Source organism: Anser anser, assembly GCF_964211835.1.
Source record: "Anser anser genome assembly, chromosome: 16".
NCBI classification, from domain to species: domain Eukaryota; kingdom Metazoa; phylum Chordata; class Aves; order Anseriformes; family Anatidae; genus Anser; species Anser anser.
The window spans coordinates 8,180,618-8,197,645 of NC_139737.1; the positions used below are offsets into that span (position 1 = coordinate 8,180,618).

General features: G+C 46.0%; 1 long non-coding RNA gene across 1 annotated transcript in view; it reads right to left on the minus strand.

The window, feature by feature from the left end:
* Positions 1 to 371: 371 nt before the first annotated feature.
* Positions 372 to 17,028, minus strand: part of LOC310882537 — a 32,224-nt gene continuing 15,567 nt past the window's right edge. The window contains exons 2-3 of the long non-coding RNA XR_014573009.1: positions 16,931 to 17,012; positions 372 to 5,783 (exon numbers count right to left, since the gene is read on the minus strand). This is a non-coding gene — a long non-coding RNA (uncharacterized lncRNA). The remainder of the gene's footprint in view (positions 5,784 to 16,930; positions 17,013 to 17,028) is intronic.

Consider the following 17,028-nt stretch of genomic DNA (forward strand, 5'->3'; position numbering starts at 1 on the left):
TAACAGATACGCATCTCTCAAATTATTCTAACAGATGTCTTTTTAATTAAACTGTTTGTTCGAAAGACTAATTTTAAGAACTGAAAAAGGGTTTATATAATTCACATTCCTATGACAACATTGTTAACCTCCAATGTAATAATTTTTTTGCTATCATCTGTAAAATATTTTTTATATATTGCCTGTACTACGGTAGTTTAGCAATAAATGAGAGGATATCATCTGCTGCATGAGTGTTTGGTTTATTCTTAAATACCTTTATCTTCCTTTATAAACTAATGCCAAGTCACCCAGTCTTCTTGCCTTCACCATCCTCCTAAACACAATGGCGTGCCTTAGGATTTCAGAGTATGGAGTGCTTCTTTGTAAACGTGATGCCCAGTATCCCTATGAATTAAGATCCCATTCAGCTTCTGTAGATGAGATTGATTCATACAGCGTTAACTTAATGAACTTCTTCATTTGCTATTCCCCCAGCCCAGTAAAAAGCATGAGACAATCCACATCAGCAGGTACTCCACAGGGGTTTTGCCCTGCTATAGCATTAATTTGTCTAAGTGTCCTTCCATAGTCGTCTAAGTTTTTTAGAGACTGGGGATGTGCTCCGTTAAATTTTTGTTCAAATAAATCTTAATTCTGCATTTCTGTATTGGAGACACCAAAAGATATGTTTTCATACTGCTGTGCTGGAAGGATGCCCAGAGCCCATTATGTCTCGGTAACAGTCAAGTTTATATAGCATACAATTAAAGACATTTACCTTAACAGAATCAATATTATCCTTTGCATTTAAAAACAGAGAATTCAAACCATATTTGATGCGTTTGTTGGACAAAGAGCAAGCGCTTTGCTTTGCTTATTCACAAAAGCCTCAGAGCAAGAGCCATGTGGAAGTTCTTAACTCCCAGTACGCTGTACAAAGGCTGGGAAGCTCATAAACCAGACAGGCTTCGCCAACAAAGAAGCTGTTACTGGCTAGAAGAGAACATTTTATGATGAGCAAATATATGGCACACAGGATTTTAGCTTTATTCAGCAACAGGAAAATTTAAGTAACTTAACCTGGAAATTCCACAGCTAAGGGCTGAGAACTTGAGCACCTGACCCGATACTCTGGCTTTAATTTATATCTTGGGTCCAAATTACAGAACTACCATAGTACCCCAGATTTTTAGTCTTAACGGGAAATTTCCTGGATTTTGTAGACTTAACTCACTCCTTTATACCCCTTCAACATAGCTGACTTTTTTCCTAGTTTACTTTTCATGGTAGCAGCAAGGAAGAACAATTCACGTTTCTAATGAACATCTGGGTTTCTTACGAGACCTTGCTTGCTCGCGTGCTCAATTGTGTAAATACGTGATTTACAAGTTCTTTTTTTTGTTGTTTTTAATACAAACGTAATTTACTCGATTTAAGAAGCTGCCTTTCAGCTTCATACCAGATTCTTTTCTAAATACATCATCACTGGCTTGCTCAGGTGGCCACACTCAACCGCTAACAGTGTGTGGCTCAGAAAAGATGAGCTCCCCATGAACCTATTCTTGTCATCTCTGTCCCTGCTGACCCCCTTCTTGTCTGGACCCTCCGCTCTGCAGGCAGCTGTCATCTCCGTGAAGTCATGTTGGACAGGGGCTGGAATTATTTTATTTATGCAGAGACTTAGGGCAGGGGAGCCCATACAGAGGATTTCAGCTCCTGCTAAACCAAAGGGCAAGACTGCTGGCACAGCAAAATTGCTGAGGTTGTGAGGAACCACTTAACCTAAAGGCCTGGGGGAAGGGGGAGGCGGGAAAGGCTGGCAGGAGCAGCGCTGCACACAAATTGGCCAAATATATCCACTGGAGGTGACTGCAGTACAAAGGCACCTCTTTATTCAGCCAAGGGTAGGACCGAAATTGCAGCCGAAATCAAGTGGGAGAGTACGGAGCCAGAGCACAGCAAGAAAGGCAGGCAAATGAAACAGAACCAACATCTGCCACAGGCATATAAATAGTAAAAGGATGGCTTTATTTGTGCATTACAGTCAGTTTGCTAACTAGTTCTGAGAGCTCACCTTTGCTTAGGGATTTTGGATGAAATGGACTTTCAGGCCCAAACCTACAGGCCACAGCTAGGGCATGGGGCACAAGCAGCCTCGGTTCCTTGAGAAACCAAACAAAAAGTGCAACAAAACTTCCTCCACCAGCTGTGGCATTTATGCCCTGCGATGGGAGGCCCCTCCTCTCCCGACGTGCTGCTGGAGGCTGGCAGCAGACAGGGACACGCGGTGCGGAGCCCTCCCCGTCCCTGCTGGGGGAAATCTGCCAGCGCTGAGCTGTGCCGCGGGTGCTGTGAGCTTGTGGCAGAGCTTTAATGACAGCCTGAGGTAACCGCAGGGGGAGGCGAGTTTGATCCGTATTAGTCCTGACAGATGATATCAGTGACTTCTTTGTCAACTACATCATTTTTTGCTTTTTTTTTGTAATGGCAGAAGTTGTCACAAATCCATGTGACAACTTTTCACATCAAGTGAACCTGAGGCATTCACAGCCATCAAAAATTCAGAAGCCTGTAGCCCCTCCCAGCTGCCAACAGGCATCCTCACGTCTCATTGCCTGTGCAGGAAGGACAAATGGGCTTGGCAGGCTTGCTGCAACTACCATCAAACTTTGCCCATCCCAAACTAAAATTAAAGGATTTCCAGATTATGCTGAAAGCCCATGGGAAATGGGGCTTCATCTGTGTCATTTCTGTGCAGCGGGAGCCCTGGGCTAGTCCTGCTCATTCACAAAGCTTCCCAGGCTAATTTATAAAGTGGATTCCTCCCGGCCTATAGCGCAGGCGCTGCGGGCGCTAACAGCCAGCAGCTCAGGAGCCTGCTCAGGTGTTGTACGGGGACCCCCAAGGGCAGCACAGCTGCTGGGCCTCACAGAGCATGACAAATGGGCTACGCCAGCCCAGCGCAGTGCTGGGTAAGAGTACACGGCCCTGACAGTGAGGAGAATTTATTCATCTCCTATGCCACCGGCTACAGCCCAGTGGAAGTGAAGCAGTGCTGACTGCCAGGATCCTGCCTCTGCATGATACGAAGGGCTCCAGTGTGACCTGCTCCCTGTGGCCACTCTTCATTTATCAAATACTTGGTGGGGCCTTACGGCTGGTGGGAGGAACAGTCCGGAAGGTTTATGTCGGCCTAAGTAAATTTTTCATGGCCACTTTATATAACCTTATTGAAAGTAGGGTATTGTCAGGAAAACCTTCTCAGATGGCTGATTATATCAGCACGGGCAAGCCACTGAAAGCTGAGCCTAACAGATGTTTAATTTCTAAGCTTTTTCATGTCAGGCTTCACTAAAGGCAAGGGGAGGAGAGAAGCAGAGACCTTTCCTTTCTGAGTTGAAATCTCTACCGAATAGCTTAGTCTACCATTAAGCACCGAAGTGCCCTTCTTTCCCTATTATTTTTCTTTTTCCCCATTCTAAACTCAAATAGTTCCATAAATCGGGATCCTTGCTGGCTATGTATGTAGGGCTTTTGCAAGAAATCGTTTTGGCTTCATTTACTTTTCAAAAGGCCATATAATACAAGAAATAAGTGGAAGGGAGAAATGTAATTGAACCATGCCCACATATCTTACATTTCCTAGGCTTTTGTACGGGACTGGGATATGTAATCCCGAGCCTTACAGCAGCACTGCTCCCTCTGGGCTGAGGCTGGGGCCAAAGCAAAGGCTGTATACAATTTGCTCTTTAGGTTGTCCTTTTTTTTTTTTTTTTTTTTTGCCCCCCTTAGCAAGGAAGCAGTGCGAGGCAGCGCCCGGCCGCAGCCCAGCAGAGCACTGCCACCTGCAGGGCAGCGCTCACCGCTGCCGCACGGCGCCGCCCGCGGCACCCCCGGCCCCGCTGCAGCCGGGGGTGCGGGGACAGGCGGCGGCACGGGGCCTGCTGGCAGCACGCCTGGTGCAGCCTGCGTGGTGCACGGAGCACCGCTGCACGCGGGCATGCAGCACCCTTGCATGCAGCACCCTCGCATGCAGCACCCTCGCATGCAGCACCCTTGCACCCCACATGCTTGCATGCAGCACCCTTACATGCAGCACCCTCGCACGCTGCGCCGTCACACATCGCACCCTCAGCCCGTGCCCCAGCTGCGTTTGCTGGCGAAGGAGTTTGCTTCCTCCCCAGCAAAAGGCAGCAAGCAGCACTGCCAGGCGAAGCTCTGGGGGTTACTCCCCCAGCAGACAGACACCCACTTCTCCAGGCACACTGCATTTCCAATGCCGAGACGTGGGCAAGCAGACAAGCCCCCCACCCGCCCCTGCAGGGCTTCCCAGCCATCCTTCCCCAGCTCGCGCAAGGCCATGCCAAGACTAGTAAGCGTTTCATGATTGTGAAAACTATTTTGTCTGGAAAACCTTGTTTTTCCAGTCTTCCATGCAGCTTGATCCACCTCGTGCCAGTTAGTTCCCTCCTAAGAAAGCGGCGCGTTTCACCGGGCTGAGCTCTGCCACCCTGTCTCATGCAGCAGGCAGCAGGCGATGAGAGTGGGTGATGCCTTTTCTATTAATTGCAGCAGCCCTTTATTAAACCACTGTTTACACAGCTGCTGCAATGGCTGTGTGACTTCCTGGCCTTTTTCTCCTCTCCTTTCCCCCATACCGCACACTCCTGTCAGCCGCCAGGTGCCAATAGCCCCATTTCACAGATGGGAAAACCGTAGGGGAAGGGCCCGCCAGCCGGGACACACCGCAGCCGCGGGGCAGGAGGCGCAGCGCTGCGGGCTGGAGGGCTGCCACGTCCTCCAGTGGTGGTGCAAAGCAGAGCTGTTGTGAACATGAACACAAGAAGGACAGGCTCTGAATTCAGCCCCCACAATTTCTCTGGGTCACAAAAAACCAAGTGGGTTTGGCAGCAATTAACCTTTTCTTTAATTATCCCTCCATTCTTTAGAGACAGGTTAAACTAAACATGTGTTTTTTATAACTAAAGAGCTACAACTAAACAAGATCTATTTTGTATTCATTATGGTCCAGGACAAATCTGCTTTCCTAAAGCTGTATCTGATAAAGCCAGATCTTGCTGGCCAGCCTCAGGCACTCCGAAATACGACTAATGAACAAGGCTTAGCTGCTTTGCTTTTCTTACCCAGGGACATGGCGAGAGCTCCATCAGGAGAACTTAGGAAATAAAAGGGATTTGCTGAGCGAAGAGAAAATCTGAGGACAAGGGTGCTTTTTTTTTTTTTTTTTTTTTTTTTGAGACAATACCTGCTCAGTGTCATACTGGTTCATACTGGTTTTTATTCTCAGTCGAGAAAAAAAATGCAGCATGGAGAATAACCAGGTTTCTTCTCCATCCTCCAAACCTGAGTGACAAATTTTGTTTCAAATATGTGACACCAGGTTTGAGTGTGAACTCTCCCTGGCTGGCACTCCAGGGTACCACGTTCAACCCTGCTGGACGCTTTGGCCCGTTGAAACCTTTGGACCTGCCCCTGACAGAGAAGCAGCCCCGTCTGGGGATCAGGAGCCCATCGTGTGCCTGATGAGATCTCCTCTGCATTGTGTTTCTTTAGTTTCAGAAATAAGAAGCTTTGAAACATGACAGGCTGTTGTAGAAAAGGTGTCAAAGTCCTTCGGGAGCCACTCACCTCCTGTTTGCAGCTGGTGGTGGCTCTCGCCTCGTGTCCCCCAGGCGCTGGTACGGCTCCAGGCGTGGAACTGACTGAAGGTGAGGATGGTTCACTTCTGAACGAGGGTCACCTGGCAGATGGTTCATAAGCAACTGCAGTCAGGGGCTGACCTGGTGGCAGCCGAAAATTAACCTGACCACCACTTTACCCAGCACATTGTTCAGTGATGGAAGAATCCGAGTGAAACTGCAACAGAAGAGACCTAAAATGCTGTTTGGAGACGCAACAATTTAAGAATGGCTGCAGGATAAGATGGATCCCTTAAAGAATTATGCACACTCACATGCTTGTAAATATTTAGTAGGAAGTCCACCTGGTTATGCTTTTGGAGACAAGATGCTCTTCTAGCCAATAAACTCTTATATGAATCAATATACCCAATCTTCCATGTGGGAACCTAAGCCAAATTAAGCCCCCCTGCATTAGCTGTCAATCACAGAGAAATGAAAACATTGTAAAATTTTAAAATTACAAAATTCCTTGGTTTTATCCAGTGCTCTTCATCCACACAGCATAAATTTCTCAAGGAAACGTTATAAACTTGGTTGCACAGATGGCAAACCTGAGGCATGGGGAAGGGACTCACCAAAGTGCCAGCTCCAGCAACTGGAATAACCAGGGACAAAACCCAGTTAACCATAGTCTGAGCCCAGATCAAGAGCCATGCTCCTTCTTCCCCCGATTTATTAAGTATGAGAAGGCTGCAAGCATCTTGTACTGAGGAATGGCCCAAAAAAGACAGGGGGCTGGCAAGCATGGGCTGGCGCTGAGCGCTGAAAGGTAAGCAACCGCCACACCAGAGACCCGTATAATAGTCTGGCACGGAAACCACAGTTCATATTGACATTGTTGCTGTTGGCACCAGGTGCCTGGTACACGAGAAGGAGAAACACCACCCTGTTATTCTTCTGTCTTTTGTTTCTGATTTATGGCTCCCTCTAAAGTACAAGTGAAAGGTATTCACTTTACTTATGGTATGTGGTAGAAAGTGGGATTGCGAGAATGGCCAAAATACCTTCTACATTTGCTGCAAAGACAGCAAATTCCAAGTTTATTTCCTCTTCAATGGGTACAAAATTTGCATGCTAATAAAGAAGGCACTGGGGAGTTGTTATGAGTAGAAATTCAAGATATATTTTCCACCCTGTAATAATGTGGTTTTGTTAATCAATGTTCAGTCCCAGATCTTGCTCTTTCAGATGCTGGGATTACGCTCCACATATATTGACATTATACCTGCCCAGCTGAACTGCTTCCCTTGCTGCTCACCACTGGTTTGCGGATTATTTTTTCTTCTCTTCTGCAGGATTAAAGCAATCTGAATGGAAGCATGAGCTCAGGACAGGAGATGGTTTGCAAGTCTCTGATTTGGATTCTATAGTACAAACCAAATTTCCAAGGGAGAATGGGGTATCCCGTCACAGTGGGACACTGAAAAATATGGTAATAGGCAACAAATGTTAGGGAGTAAATCTGTATTAGCAGGCTGAAATGAACAAGACATGTCCCTGTACGGATTTGCTCATTCTGATCCAGTTCATTTTCTTGAGCTTGCATTAGAATTTATAGGTGTTAATAATGCTTAATAAAACTTGGCATTTTTCCCTCTGCAGTGCTACAGCTGACCAAGATGCAGAATCTGTTGGTCTGGAAGCTTGAGTTAAAACTTGCATGAATTACAGAGGCTTATTTATTACTTTAATTGGATTCTGACTTCTCACATGCCTCATACCATCTCTTGGTTCCTACTTTCCTTTACACTTATTCTATATGAGAGCACAGGGATTGTTTTAGTCCCAACAGTTTATCTGTCTTAATACAGGAACTCTCTCATACAGTTTCCATGTGATTTAATTTTATTTCAGGCTTAACCATTGAAGACTTTTCTTTCCTTTCAAATTGTATTGGGGACATTAGTCCAGTCCTTAATGAGGAAAACATTGATGTCACCACTGCATCAGTAATCACAGGTGGCAGCAAGTGTAGGAGCCTCAGCAGTGGCGAGTGAGAGCCATGAAGTGGGGAGTCTGGGCTGTACGTACTTCTCACCTTGCTGCAGACCCAGCCCAGAACTTACCAACACTGGAGGCAAACTGCATTTTGTCAAACTTAGCATACAGGGCTGGGTCCAGCTGCATTCCCACTGTGGGAAGGAAAGGAGAAGGCTGGGGGTGATATGGGCACGGTGGGGAGAACAGCAGCAGAGCCAGCTTCTCCCCCAGGGCTCTCTCGGCAAGCTGCCTCACCTGGCTTCACCCAGGACCAGAAGCAGGATCAGTCCTACCCAAAACCATCCATAAGAGAGCCTCTGGCACAGAGGCTTTTGGAGAGCTGGCACCATGTGGCAGACAAGCTTCTCTCCCTGACTAGCAAGCCAGGACCCCTCATCTGCACTGTGCTTATGTGGAGCAATGTTTAAAGCCTATTTCATTAACCTGTCACATTTTTTCTTGTTCATCTTTGTGTAATTTTAAGTATACCTCTCTAGAGCAGTGACTCTCTGAGATGTACTGCAGCTGAATTGTCAGCACCGTCCCTTCAGTCATCGTGTTGCACATCAGCATGCACAGAATCAGCCCACTGATAGCATCGGGCTAGTGTCCCAAATCTATTTTCATTAGCTGTAAAAAGAGAAAAGAGGGGAAGGAGGAGAATTTCATCCCATGAAACATTTTTCATGGTTGCTGAGAGACATCTAACTTTAAATCTCCCTAACGAATAAACACGGTGCACTTAATTTTGTTTATGAAAACAGATTTATTGTGATGGCAAAAAGCATGAGTCAGTGCCCTGACTGAAGGGGTGTGCTGCAGCTGGAGACACTCACTGAAAAGCAATGCCTCGGAAAACAGAAGAACTCTCTTCCCGACCAGTGCCAAAAGATGCAATTTCTCCTTTAACAAAAACCATGAGGATCCAGGGGTAGGGATCAGGCTTCCTCATGGCCTGGCAGTGGGTCGTTGAGCAAGCATTGCCATTGCTATGAAAAAGCTAAGAATTTGTGAATGAGCAGCATGTGCTAGCTGACAGTGCGTGCCATGCACCCAGCCCAGCAGCATCCTAAGGATGCTCCTCATGAACATGAAGTTGGCCTGAGCCTGGCTTGCAGGTATGGGCAAGAGCTGATGTTGGTCCCTCCATAACACACAGCAGAGAGACAGAAGAGAAGGTGTGTGTGTATATATATATATTCAAATTGCTGACTCCAATGAGCATGTTTTCCATTCTTCACTTCTTCTCAGACATTTGCGAGGACATTTATTTTACTTGGACAAAATGAACATTGCTACAGTGAGATCAAAAGCAGGTGAAGAAACACAGGGATCTGGAACTATCACTGGGGCTCCCTGGCCTCGTTAAGGTCCTGAGGTTTCAAACAAGGAAGTGCAACAGCAACACTATTTCCTTTAACTCATTTTATTGTCTGTACTCACCATTAGACTTACTTCCCATACACGTGCCCCATTTTTTGAAGCGGAGCGTCTAGTGTTCAAAATGCCTTTAAGGAGCCCTGAGTTGCTGAGCATGTTTGTCCTTGCTGCAGCCACCAGCTGTGTGTCACTCTGCCACCAGCACCCTTGCAGGGCGAGCCGAGAGGCCAGGCTGATCAGATCTTCATCTCACCCTCAGCACATTACTGGCGCTTCATAAATAATGACAGCCCTTCCTTCAGATCATGGGCCTTTTGTTTTTATTCCTCAGTTTCAATGATGTAAATCTGCCATGTATGCATGAGGCCGTGCCATGGTGATGAATGATCCTGAATAAGGACCCACTTAGCCAATTCACTGTACAGAGTTTCATTGTGCGGAGGAGGGTTAACACACAGGGCTCTGTTCAAACAAAATGAGGTAAACAGAAGTTCAATGCTTTTCCTTCCTTCCTTCCAGAAAAAGAAAAAAAAATAAATTTCAAAGGCCAAGCATGGAGGAAGGAAAGATATTTCAATTCAAAAACTAAAATTGCTCATCCTACATTGGTGCCTAAGTCAGATACACAGGCAAATATACTGGACATAAGCATGAACAGCATCAAGAGGAAGGTTTTTAGACACCACAGGGAAGGCAGAAACAGATGCCACTACATCTACCCAGAAGGCATATCAAGCTACCCAAGCTCCCTAAAAATGTCCCCAAAGGACTAAACAGGCAGTGATTTAAAACTCTGCGTGTTCCACTTTCCATGTAGGGTGGACAAGAGCCCATCGCTCCTTAGGGGGTGGCAGCCCCAAGCCCACACAGCGGCTGTTGCTGGCATCACCACCGGCGCTTCAGTCCCCTCAGCTGCTCAGTGCCCTGTACAAACACGGCTGCCAGCTTTCAGCAGGGCTGAACACAAAAACACCGCAGCTGCAGCCTCCGACTATTACATGTTTTTAAACATCCAGTCCACTTGGACTGGGACCCTAAAAATTGAAGATAGTGAATAAATTAGTAAATTTTCCATACAGAGACTGTAGTTAATATCGATGCTGTCTAAACAACTAATGAGAATAGAGTGATAAGATTTTAGCTATTAATAGCTATTTAGCTATTTACTATTGAGGTCTGTGCTCTGCCCTACAACCAGACAGTCATTTAATATTTTCAACTATTAAAACACGCTCTCTAACAAGCTGCAGTAAGTACATCACACGTGCTCACAGAGGAAGGCAGGGCTGAGATGGGACTGGTGCAATTACATCACTAAAGCCTAGTATCCTGGATGAAAACCACCAGCTGTAGAAAATCTGCACAAAACAATGCCCTACAGGAAAAAGGAGAACTTGGACAAGTTGAAAGGTCAGCGTCCTGCCACAGGCAACGCACCGTGAGAGGGAGCGGGGCACAGGGATGCCAGTGCAGTGGGGCCAGGTGACAAGATGGCAGCTGGGAGGCAAGATGGCAGCTGGGGCAGCAAAATGGCGGCTGAGGGGGACAAATGGCAGCTGGAGGGAGACAAAATGGTGGCTGGGGGGAGACAAAATGGCGGCTGGGGGGGACAAATGGTAGCTGGGGGGAGACAAAATGGTGGCTGGGGGGAGACAAAATGGCGGCTGGGGGGGACAAATGGTAGCTGGGGGGAGACAAAATGGTGGCTGGGGGGAGACAAAATGGCGGCTGGGGGAGACAAAATGGCGGCTGGGGGGACAAATGGCAGCTCGGGGGAGACAAAATGGCGGCTGGGGGAGACAAAATGGTGGCTAGGGGGAGACAAAATGGCGGCTGGGGGGACAAATGGCAGCTGTGGGGAGACAAAATGGCGGTTGGGGGAGACAAAATGGCGGCTGGGGGGACAAATGGCAGCTGGGGGGAGACCAAATGGTGGCTGGGGGCAAGATGGCGGCTGGGGGAGACAAAATGGTGGCTGCGGGGGGCAAGATGGCGACTGAGGGGACAAAATGGCGGCTGCGAGGGGCAAGATGGAGGCTGGGGGTACAAAATGGTGGCTGCAGAGGGCAAGATGGTGGCTGGGGGGGTGTCAAGATGGCGGCTGGGAGGGGCAAGATGGCACTGGGTTTGCAGCACCTTGTGGATGTGGCCACTGTGGCTGTCATGTACACAAGGCCAACCCAGGGATTTCAAACTGATTTTGCACGAACGTATGTTAACATATAGGTACAAAGCACTGAGGTGCATTGAAGGCTGGTGGTGTTCCTGATGTGGTAGTTTAGTTGCTTGTACCTTTACTTGGTTAATAGTATAATTTGTTCTCTTTCTCACCCAGCAATGCCCCAACCCAAGTTGACCATGTTAAAAGGAAACAGCAATTTCAGAGGGTTTTCAGCATCCTTCAGCAACAGTAACTGTATGTTCTGCTTAATAATTCTATTAAAAGTCTGTTATGCCTAAATCGGAGCCTTAAGTAAATGAAGGATAAGAAGCAATACTAGAATTCCCTCAGTAGACCACGCAAGTCACAGGTTGGTGCTTTCTGTTACTGTAATTCACGGGAAAATTGCCTTAAGAAAATTAAAACTCTGTAAGCCAAGACTTTTTCCTCTTTTTGGTACCATATTTGTCCCCCAAAGCTTAAGATGGTTGAAACACATAGACCCTTTTTCAGTTCCTTTTAAGTCTCTGATTAAACAATGACTTTTCCTTTATCTTCACTACAAAACCAATTCTTCATCTGCCACCAAGACACCAAAGGAAGAGGATGTGACACCAGCCCAAATAAAATGCCAGAAGTTTCATGCAAAACCTGTGGAAATCACTTCTCTAGTTCTTACAAAAGGCACTTTCCTGATTCCCTGGTTCCAGAGCATGAAGCAGAGGCACCCAGCAGTGTCCCTGACACCACACGGGCCTGGGTATGTGATTTGCCATTTACTTGGGCTATAATGCACCTGGAACAATGAGGTCTTGGTCCTTTGTAATAGTCATACATGAGACACTAGTACAAAGAAATAATGGTGAATAATAATTTTCCCACAAGATCTATTTGAAATAGTTTGTATCCAAAAGTACTTATAATTCAGGGGGAAAAAAATTATTAAAAACTAGTTCTGTGGTACTAAACTTGGCTCAAACCAGCCTCTTAAAAAACAAAAATAAAAACCTAAGTACTGTAGATTAGTTGGCTTTTCACCAACCAACTCTTGATTGAAAATCAAATGCAGATGTGAACAGAAAAAAGCAATTTCAGCTCTCACAGCAGCCGCTTGTTGTTGGCATGCTCCAGAAAAATATCAGTGCAAACTGGTACCGTCTGGACCACTCTGTAGCCTTCGTGGCAATTATGCAGCCAGAGTGTTCCTGCTGTCCCTATTAAGATAAACAGTGCTTTTCTGCAACGAAGAGAAAGGAGGGATTAAGACAAGAAAAAAAGGACTCAGACGGGAAAGCTTAGTTTTCTTACAGCTAAAGGGTATGTGTGCAACTCAGTGCTAAGAGTGAAAGCATAAGCCAAGAAATTCATCCTCTGGCTTGTTCCTGACAATGCCTGGATGGGAAGAGTCCTCCTGCACATGGCAAATGGGGGCTCTATCACCCCAAATTGTAACCACCGGCCAGAGAACAGCAGCTGACTGGGAAGGGGGAAGATGAGCTCTAAAGAGTTTTAAACTCCTTTAATTTAAAAAATAAATGATGAAGAGAGTGCGATGATAAAAGATGTTTTGTGCTGTACTGGCAGAGGAGCAGAATTGATGATGTGATGAGTCAGTTCCCTCTCCATCATTAACAATCCTCAACATGCATCTTCCAAAAGCAGCCTCTGTTTCAGATGCCTTACTGTAATATCAGCCATACTTTCCTTGGGACAAGGATCTGTCTTCTCTCAAACTTTACTGTTCTATTGGGGGAAAAGTATCTTTTTTTGTTGTTGTTTCTATCACCATTACAAATTCCTTTGGGGACAGACAAGCTGGTTAAGTAGCTGGTTGTCTGTAGGGCAAGAGAGAACATTTTGTATCAAAATAAATTTCATGTGAATGATACTATTTATTGTGCTAATCTCGGACTATTCTAATTTGCCATACCCAGAAATACTAAGAAAATTAAACATGAAACGTTGAAAACCATATCCATTTCCACATGCAGAGTCTGACTTTGCTGGATTCACTTTTTTTTTAGTTCTTGCCATAAGCTACCCGGCATTCCCAAACACCCACTCCCTTGCATACGATGCTTGCAGTGGCTATCATACAAATGACACGTTGTCTTTTGGCAAAAAGTTGCACGAAGTGAGGCTTGACTCAGAGACCTGTTCACCAGCAACAGCAAGAAGTCTCCTCAAAGTTTCCTACAGAAGCAGAGCCAGAAGGTTTCTCTCTTAATTAATTCTCTCTAGAGAGTGGGAATTTGGAACATCTCCGCAACACTAACTAGCAGTTTTTAAAAAGAAAATTACTGTCTACAAATACAAACAGCCCCGGATGCATTGGTTTTCTTCCTTCATTTTGTCCCATATACCTACAACAAAATAATCTGAGAACGGAAATACCATTAAAACAGAAAACTGGAAAAAAGTTCCTTACATTTGAAAACCATTCACTAACATGGCCATGGATAAAATACAAGCTCTGGTTCATGACTCATCTCTGAATCTATAACTATTTAAATACCAAAGTACTTTGAATTTTATGTAGTCATGATGAATAGCAACAGGCAACTGAATTCACATCCTTAATGTGAAATATTTTATTAAAGAAAGTTCTCCACCTAGCCATCTGCTCTCTCTCCCATCTTTCCTTTTTCTTGTTTCTTCATTTTGGACTCCTACCTCTTTTTTCTCCCAAGAGAGCATCCAACTCCAAAAAGCACTCACAACATTGCAGAACCATCTTGAAAGAAATGTGGAAATATTCTACAATTTTTACAGGAACAGCTTCTGTACACTTTACACAATAAGATACTGCATATTTCTTAAGAATAAATTCTTTGAAGCTATCTCCGTATTGTTCAGCCATCACTGTCATCAGCCTCAGCAAAAGAAGAACAAAGTTAGCACTACCTAATTGCCACGTCACTCTGAAAACAGAGATTTTCTCTACTTTTGACTCTGGTATCTCCTGGGTTATCTTTTTCACACAATAACAATCCCACTTTGAAGCTTCCTTCCCAGGCCACAAGAGCTGAACAATAAATTAATTATGCTATTCCAAATAATTGTGTACTGTGGTTGCACTCCTAGTTCTTTCCTGAGGGCCACCAGGCACCTTGCAAGTGATTTGCTTAGAAACTGTCAGTTTGAGCAGCTCCAGATCTCCTGTGAAGGACCAACATGCTCTCTGTGCCCCACGTGGGGGGCTGCCAGAGGTTAATTTGGTCTCAGTGCTAAAGTGCCATGACTTCTACAGGCTGCTGTCACTGGCACGAGGACACACCTTTCCCTGCATGGTACCTGAGAATGAGAAGGTAGAAGTGGAGATGGAGACAGCTGAGCTATAGCTGCCCAGCATGAGGCAGGAACAGCCCAGGGACAGGGTGGTGGGAGAAGCATTGCAGAGGTGACCAGACATTCTTCTACGCACCCTTTGCCTCCATTTTGCCTGCAGACTTTGGGCACTGCAGGCAGAAACTTAGTGTACAATGATTCACATCAGGGACACCAGCAAGGAAGCATGCTGGCTTCACTCTTTGAATAAAAATAACTGTTTCAACATTACACAATAAGCACAATCTTGCTGCAGAGAACAGTTGCTAAGCCAGCTTCAGATCTTTACAAGCCTGCAATCCTCAAAAGAGAAAGGGAGGGAATTCAATTTGGAGTTAGGGATCTGTGAATACCTATTTCTGCTGGGGAGACCTGCAGGACACCGGGCTAGGGAGAGAGCACGGTGAATGCGGAGGAGTTATTGTGGGCGGCCAGAAGTGGCTCACACTGGCTGCAATTCAAAGCAAAATATGTCATAATGAAAACAGAAGGAACAGGACTTGTTTTTTTCCCCACCTATTAACTCTTCAGTGCTTTTCTGCTTCTCCAATTTACACTTACAAACATACACATATTCAGTGTTAAGGCAAGGTCTAATTCATCACCAGTGAAACCCCAAAACACAGGTCACTGGAGGGCTTGGAAGCTCTACATAAATATTATTTTACCTGTACTAACACACTTCAATCATTTGAGCTCAGTCAGATGGGATGGTACCATCTATTTTAAAGAGCAAATGGATGTATCACAAGGCAAGCCACTAACAATGCTCATTAGCACGAACGAATTAAAGCCAGGAGTCCTGGCTTATAGTCTTTCCCCTCCCAACTGGAATCTCTGCCTAATCAGGTTCTTTTCCTCCCATCATGACAATGGCATATCAGAGATCTTTTCCAGCCCTGTAAGTAACCATTACTCCATGAAAACTGTATTTCCTAGTTTATTTTTTCCATCCTACTTGCTTTGTGCAGGGGGTGCATTCAGACCGCTGCAGCTGCCATACCCTGACAGCAGCCTTTCCTGCCCCGCTGCAGGCAGCAAGGGCCTCTCGCCAACCCAGCCCCTGATGCCACAGCTCAGACAAGGTGCCGGTATTTCACAGGTAGCCCCTCAGATACCCAAGGGTTTAAACTGTCACAGAAAGGACAGCCTGGATGTCTAGTCCTCTAGATTATGGGAAAAATCCATCTTCCCCAAAGGTTAACCCAAGAACATTTGGTCTCAGAGCCTGTCTGCAGACAGGCTGTGTGCAGTGAGCACAGACACAGGGGACAATCTCCATGACGTATAAGTTTCTGCTCACTTGGCAGGCTGCTGGCCTGACGATAATTTGGGTCCAGTATACACACACAGTGTTTCAATCCAAGCTCAGGATTCATGCTGGAAAGCTGAACTCCTATATGCACAGCCCTGCTTTTGTCTAATCCACCCAGACTGTGCTGATGAGAGCCTGGGTCTCTACAAAGACACCCATTTTGCTCAAACTCATGCCTCAAGACAGTGAGAGCTGGATGCAAGCCTGCGCCAGAGCCAGGATGAAAGCAAGCTGCTCGTGGACAAGTCTGGACTTGGACATGGACTTGAACATATGGTCCGTTAACAGCATAAGCCTACCCCAAAAGCTGGGTGATCTGGCTCCTCTGAGCTTGATGCCTGTTGACCCTAAAACCTAGAGATCAATCATGATTTCAATGGCAATAATTTTAGCAGAGCCTTCCAGCTCTTCTGGAGCTGGATTGTCAGCTTTTCTCCTGTTGCCAGAATGGACACCAGTGCTTGCACTAAACCCAAATCCTTTCAGCTCCTTTGCTATGCAGCTCTGTCCTGCACTAGGACAGCCCAAGCCCAAAACTGCTTGCCAGCTCATGGAGCATGGCCGGGGCCTCCACCCAGCAGGATTCAGCTCCTTTTCTGCACCATCTGCCAGTTGTTACCTGTTTGCTTTGGGGCACTAAGTTTCTATCAACCTGTATGGCTCCGCCACTTATCTCCCACGTGTCAAAACATGCATCCAGACAGAAGTACGTGCAGTATTTGTGCTACCACGTTCACAATGAGAGACCGACCATATGTGGGGATTTGGACCAGATGAGTGCTGTTTCAGCATGAGGCTGTATCAGTCTAAGCCACTCAGGTTACATCCCTACCTCCTCGAGTGGGACGCAGTATGTGCACTGCTCACTTTGTCGTTCTCTAAGGGAACGCATGGCATCTGTAATACATTACCATCTTTTCAAAGAAATGTTGTCTACATTAAGTAGAAGTATTTAATTAGCACTTCATTTAGAGCATGTGGTACAGCTCACAGTTCCATTTTGGGCCAGAGATGATTTTCAAGGGTGGGTGGAAAACAGCCGAAAATGCCAGGAGGCCAGAGTAGTTTGCAACAATCACTCACCGCTTTTTTCTGTTTTCACATTATTGCAAACTTTGCAGGGAAGCAGCCATGGTTCGTAGCACTGGTGATGTAAAAACAGAACCTGAAAGCAAACACAC